Source organism: Palaemon carinicauda, chromosome 1 (assembly GCF_036898095.1).
Source record: "Palaemon carinicauda isolate YSFRI2023 chromosome 1, ASM3689809v2, whole genome shotgun sequence".
Taxonomy (NCBI): domain Eukaryota; kingdom Metazoa; phylum Arthropoda; class Malacostraca; order Decapoda; family Palaemonidae; genus Palaemon; species Palaemon carinicauda.
In genome coordinates, this window is record NC_090725.1 from 6,029,714 (window position 1) to 6,035,023 (window position 5,310).

General features: G+C 39.0%; 1 non-coding gene across 1 annotated transcript; it reads left to right on the plus strand.

Annotated features, from left to right (window-relative positions):
- Positions 1–388: 388 nt before the first annotated feature.
- TRNAI-UAU (transfer RNA isoleucine (anticodon UAU)) lies at positions 389–484 on the plus strand. Its single transcript has 2 exons — positions 389–426; positions 449–484. It is a non-coding gene; the product is annotated as a tRNA-Ile (tRNA).
- The last annotated feature ends 4,826 nt before the right edge of the window (positions 485–5,310 follow it).

The window sequence follows — 5,310 nt, forward strand, 5'->3', positions numbered from 1 at the left end:
CTCTCTTATTACTATATAAGATGTTGAGTCATCCTATTCTAAAGTATTAGTTTTCATGTTAGTGCCTTTTGTACTTTCTTTCATTAACTTAGATTTATTTTTACTGCCTTTGAAGTTTTTCCTTATATCCGGGAACGTCATATTTTCGATGGGTTCATTAATTTTGAAGATTAAATTAAATGTCAAGCTTTCTTATGAGAGGTAAAATCTGTTCTGTTCCGACAGAGTTCCTTTAGGAGAGGACGCTGCTCAAATTTTCCATATAAGGACCAGCCGAGCATAATGTTATAGGCCTAGACGAAGGTGGGTGGCGCCTTTTCAGAGTATAACGTCCGCGTGTCATAGTAGAGTGAATCGTTTTCCCTCTACGGGCGACTGTGAGGGCTAGGCCCCTGTGGCGCAATCGGTTAGCGCACGGTACTTATAAGACAGTGGTCGTTGCTAAGCCATGCCGGGGTTGTGAGTTCGAGCCTCACCAGGGGCAGTCAATTTTGCCTTTTGGCTAGTTGGAGGTCCAAGTTGGCTTGGCGTGAAATGTCGTCATCTTGCAAGCCAGGTCTAAATATGGAATGAAGAAGACAACCAGTGTGTTAGGTCTTTAGATGCAAGATGATGTGTCACATTAGTGATAGAGGAACGTCAGCGTTAGCTTGCTGCTTATTACAGTAAGTGTGTAGTCTTATCATACTGGATCAAATGGTGTGTCATAATCATGCCAAAAGTTAAATGACAAGAGAAATCCTACTTTAAATGGCCAGAGGAAATCTTGCATTCAGGAACCCTAAACATTCATATCAACGGTGCATTATCCCTACAAATGTTGTTTATCATTGAATAATATGATCAATACTGTTTTGTAAGGAAGAGAGTGTGGTGTTGTCTGTTTCGTTAGCTAATGCTTTGATGATATGTTGGTTATCATTATTACTGGAATCGTCAGGAGTTTTAATAAAGCAAGAGACATTTTTATGATTATGATTGATGAAGTGTTATGCTGAGGTCCGACATGATGGAGGGTAGAATTATTTGCGTGGGAAAAAGCAAAGAAGGTTTCATTTCTTGCATTTACTTTTTGCTCCAAAGTAGCTTACAAAAACAGGCACAAAGGGGCAACACACAACAAGAGACCATTTCTTTAAATGTACTTTATAAAGTATTATAACATTAAGTTAAATGTCACTTTTGTTGCACAGCAAAAAAATATACATATTTGCCTCACCGGAACGTAAGTTTATAACTTAATACCCTCTCTTAAACTCAAGTTACTTTCCTTTGTCAAGAATAAGCTTTTCCAACTTTTGCTTAGATATGGGCTTTGTAAATAAATCTGCAATGTTCTCATCAGAAAATACATACATTAGATCAAAAATCTTATATTCAACTTGTCAACTTATATCATTGTACTTGATATTGATTTGCATACACTGTCGATGATGTTCAGGGTTTTTGGGCAATGGTATAGCTCCCATGTTGTCTACATACAAAATCACAGTACTCCTGTCACAGGGTGACATGTCAGAATGCAACTGCCTCAGAAAGTTTGCTTTTTCCATTGCACAATTCAGAACCATGTAATCTGCTTCACAAGTAGATGAAGCTATTATACTTTCTGTTTCTCACTTTTCCATGAAATCAAAGAACAATTTCTATCCATCTGAAAACTATCACCTGTGACACTGCCTCTATCTTCAGACGCTCCCCAGTCTGAATCACAATAACCAATTAATTTCAATAAGTCTGATTTCTTATACATTAAACTATACTGCATTGTACCTTTGATAAACTTCAGTTCATGTTTGGCTATACTCAAGTGAGCTATGGTGGTGTGACGGGCCGTAGGGAAGGTTGTGAACTCAAAGGCAGTATGAAAGCAACTGAGTTAGTTTATTATAGAACACTCTCCTTTATATACAAAATCTCAAGCAACAAGAATTTTCATGTTCAAAAGTCGACACTGTTACCAATGAGAAAACAGACATGTTATTTCAGGTTCTTTTTAGTGCGAGGGGAGAGCGAAGATACAAGCACAAAATGAAGTATGTACGATCGTGTGACACACGGTTGGTACAGTGGGCTTGGACCTTGACTGTGATAACTTACTTAGTTACTGCATAACTTAAATCAGGCATTGCTCCTATCATAACATAAATCAAACTCCCAACACTTTATCTATACAAAGTTGGATCAGCCAACTCAGTAGAATTTCTAAAAGTGAACTTGCTTAAGGTACCCTGACACTTGCACGAATTTGTGGCACTCATTGTCACGACTCGAGTCGTGAACTGGCGTGAACTCGTCGTGAACTGGAGTGAACTCGTCGTGAACCTGTTGTGACATCGTGGCATGTCGTGACTAGAATTTTGAAATGTTCAAAATTTTGGTCACGACAAAATTTCGTGAACTATGCGCGAACTATGCGCGAACTGTTTGTGAACTCGGGACGATGCGGGATGTGCGCAAACTAAGCTAAAACTATGCATGAACTCGTCGTGCCAGTTCGTGTCAATGTGGACAGGTGAGCTGTGATTCTGAGGTAATTTGTTTTTATTTTTTATTTTCCAGTTCGTGCCACAAAATGTCACGACTTACCACGACAAATTCGTGGCAAAAAGTCGTGCAAGTGTCAGCCTGGCATTACACTTAGATCACATGGAACAGATTTAGGCTAATACTCCTTCATATGAAACCTCTCAAGAATTCTCTCATAGTATTTCCTTTGATTAATGCCACAGTCCCATCTGATTCAAAAGTGAATTCAATTCCTAAAAACCAAGACAGTTTCCCATGTTTTTCATTTCGAATCTGTTCTTGAGAGACTTATTTATGGCATGAAGTACACCATCACTGCTGGCTAAACTAATCAAATTCTTTACCCAAATCAAAATCATGGATTCAGCCTAACCATTAAATTTCATCTACAGACAAGGATCAGCAACAGATTGGATGAACTCTTGATCAGTGAGAAACCTGTGCAACATGTAATTCCAGTTTCTTCTACTTATTTTAATGTTGTTACTGTTCTTAAAATATTTCATTTTTCCTTGTTTCCCTTCCTCATTGGGGTATTTTCCCTATTGGAGCCCCTCGACTTACAGCATCCGGCTTTTTCAACTAGGGTTATAGCTTAGCAATTAATAATAATAATAATAATAATAATAATTATAATAATAATAATAATAATAATAATAATAATACACAATTTGTTTAATTTACAATTTTTTTTTTCTCATAGAACCTTCATGTGCTCTAAATAAATTTCACAATCTATATCAGCATTCAAGTAAGCAGTTTTTACATCCGTCTGATAAACTTTTACATCTTTCTGTAGCTTCTATCTGCATCAGCATCCGGATTGAAGTGTGTGGTGAAGTAGTTGCGAAAGTTTCTTCATAGTCTACATCCCTTACTAGCAAGTATTTTTTTTTTTGCCCCCTGTGGCCGCGGGGGCATATAAAAATTAGAATATCGCCAACGTTATCCCTGCGTGTCGTAAGAGGCGACTAATAGGGACGGGACGAGGGGGCTGGGAACCCCCTCTCCTGTAACTACATCCTGTGAGACAGCAACAAAGTTTCATTTGTTGATGTCGGCTACCCCCCAAAATTGGGGGAAGTGCCCTGGTATATGTATGTATGTATGTACGTATCATACTTTAAATTTCACAGCATATGCTTACTTTCTGTCAATAGCTTTTCGGTCTTTATGAAGTGTTACCTGATCAAAAGTGCTATTTTCTTCCAAGGCATTCATTTTCTCTTTCATAGCTTCTTGACACCTACCTTATTACCTGCCTATGGTAATAAAACATCACAAAAAAACATGTGCTTGAATAAATAAAGGTTCAATCCCAGCACATAATCATTCCCCCACTGACGGGCTGCCAACGCAAAAGCCCGTGTCCAACAGTAAGGCTGGGCAATCTAAGAAGAAGAAGAAGACACTGCAGGGACTCTGGAGATGCGAGACCTTCTTGTACGTTTCTGGGACATCGGCAATATGGTATCAGTATTCACTAGCGCATTTTGCTGCATTTGATATATCACCTTCATCCGTTACTTAGTCATCCAAGTAAATAGGCGAGGTTCATTGTCTTTGATGGTACTGTCTTTTTTCATTTCCTTTTTTTTTTCTTCAACTTCAATTACTATAGTCCATTTCTTTCAGCGATGCAGATTTGCACCGACTCGCGGCGGTGCCCTTTTAGCTCGGAAAAATTTACGGATCGCTGATTGGTTGGACGAGATAATTCTAACCAATCAGCGATCCGGAAACTTTTCCGAGCTAAAAGGGCACCGCCGCGAGTCGGTGCAAATATGCATCGCTAAAAGAAATGGACTATAGTTGCTTGCTTTGTTCAGTTTCTTCAGTTCCAACTCTTAGATTGGGATATTCTTCTACATACTGGTGCTTGAAATTTTTCTTTCACTTTAATATTTGTTACTCTTTTCATATCATCTCACTCTGGAAAATACACAAGGTATGCTGGATTGTGTGTGTCGTAGTCCAGATATGCCCCTTGTTCACTGTGTGCATTCTGTGTGTCGTAGTCCAGAAATGCCCCTTGTTCACTGTGTGCATTCTGTGTGTCGTAGTCCAGAAATGCCCCTTGTTCACTGTGTGCATTCTGTGTGTCGTAGTCCAGAAATGCCCCTTGTTCACTGTGTGCATTGTGTGTGTCGTAGTCCAGAAATGCCCCTTGTTCACTGTGTGCATTCTGTGTGTCGCAGTCTAGAAATGCCCCTTGTTCACTGTGTGCATTCTGTGTGTCGTAGTCCAGAAATACCCCTTGTTCACTGTGTGCATTCTGTGTGTCGTAGTCCAGAAATGCCCCTTGTTCACCGTGTGCGTCCAGTTTCTTCTTATTTTCTACGTATGCATAACATACAGTTCCAAAAATGTGCATATTCTCCAAGTTTGGCTTTTGTTCAGTCATTATTTCAAATATGGTCTTTCCTATTCTTGTGTTGTAACATCTATTTCTGATATAGGCCTCTGCCTTTACTGTAGACGTCCACAACGTTCAGGTAACTTTCCTTCTAACAGCAAATATCTGGCCATCTCATGAAAAAAAATTCTTCAAAAGTGCTATTTTGTACGTATGCATAACATACAGTTCCAAAAATGTGCATATTCTCCAAGTTTGAAAAAGCCGGATACTATAAGTCGAGGGGCTCCAACAGGGAAAATAGCCCAGTGAGGAAAGGAAACAAGGAAAAATGAAATATTTTAAGAACAGTAACAACATTAGAATAAGTAGAAGAAACTGGAATAACATGTTGCACAGGTTTCTCAGTGATCAAGAGTTCATCC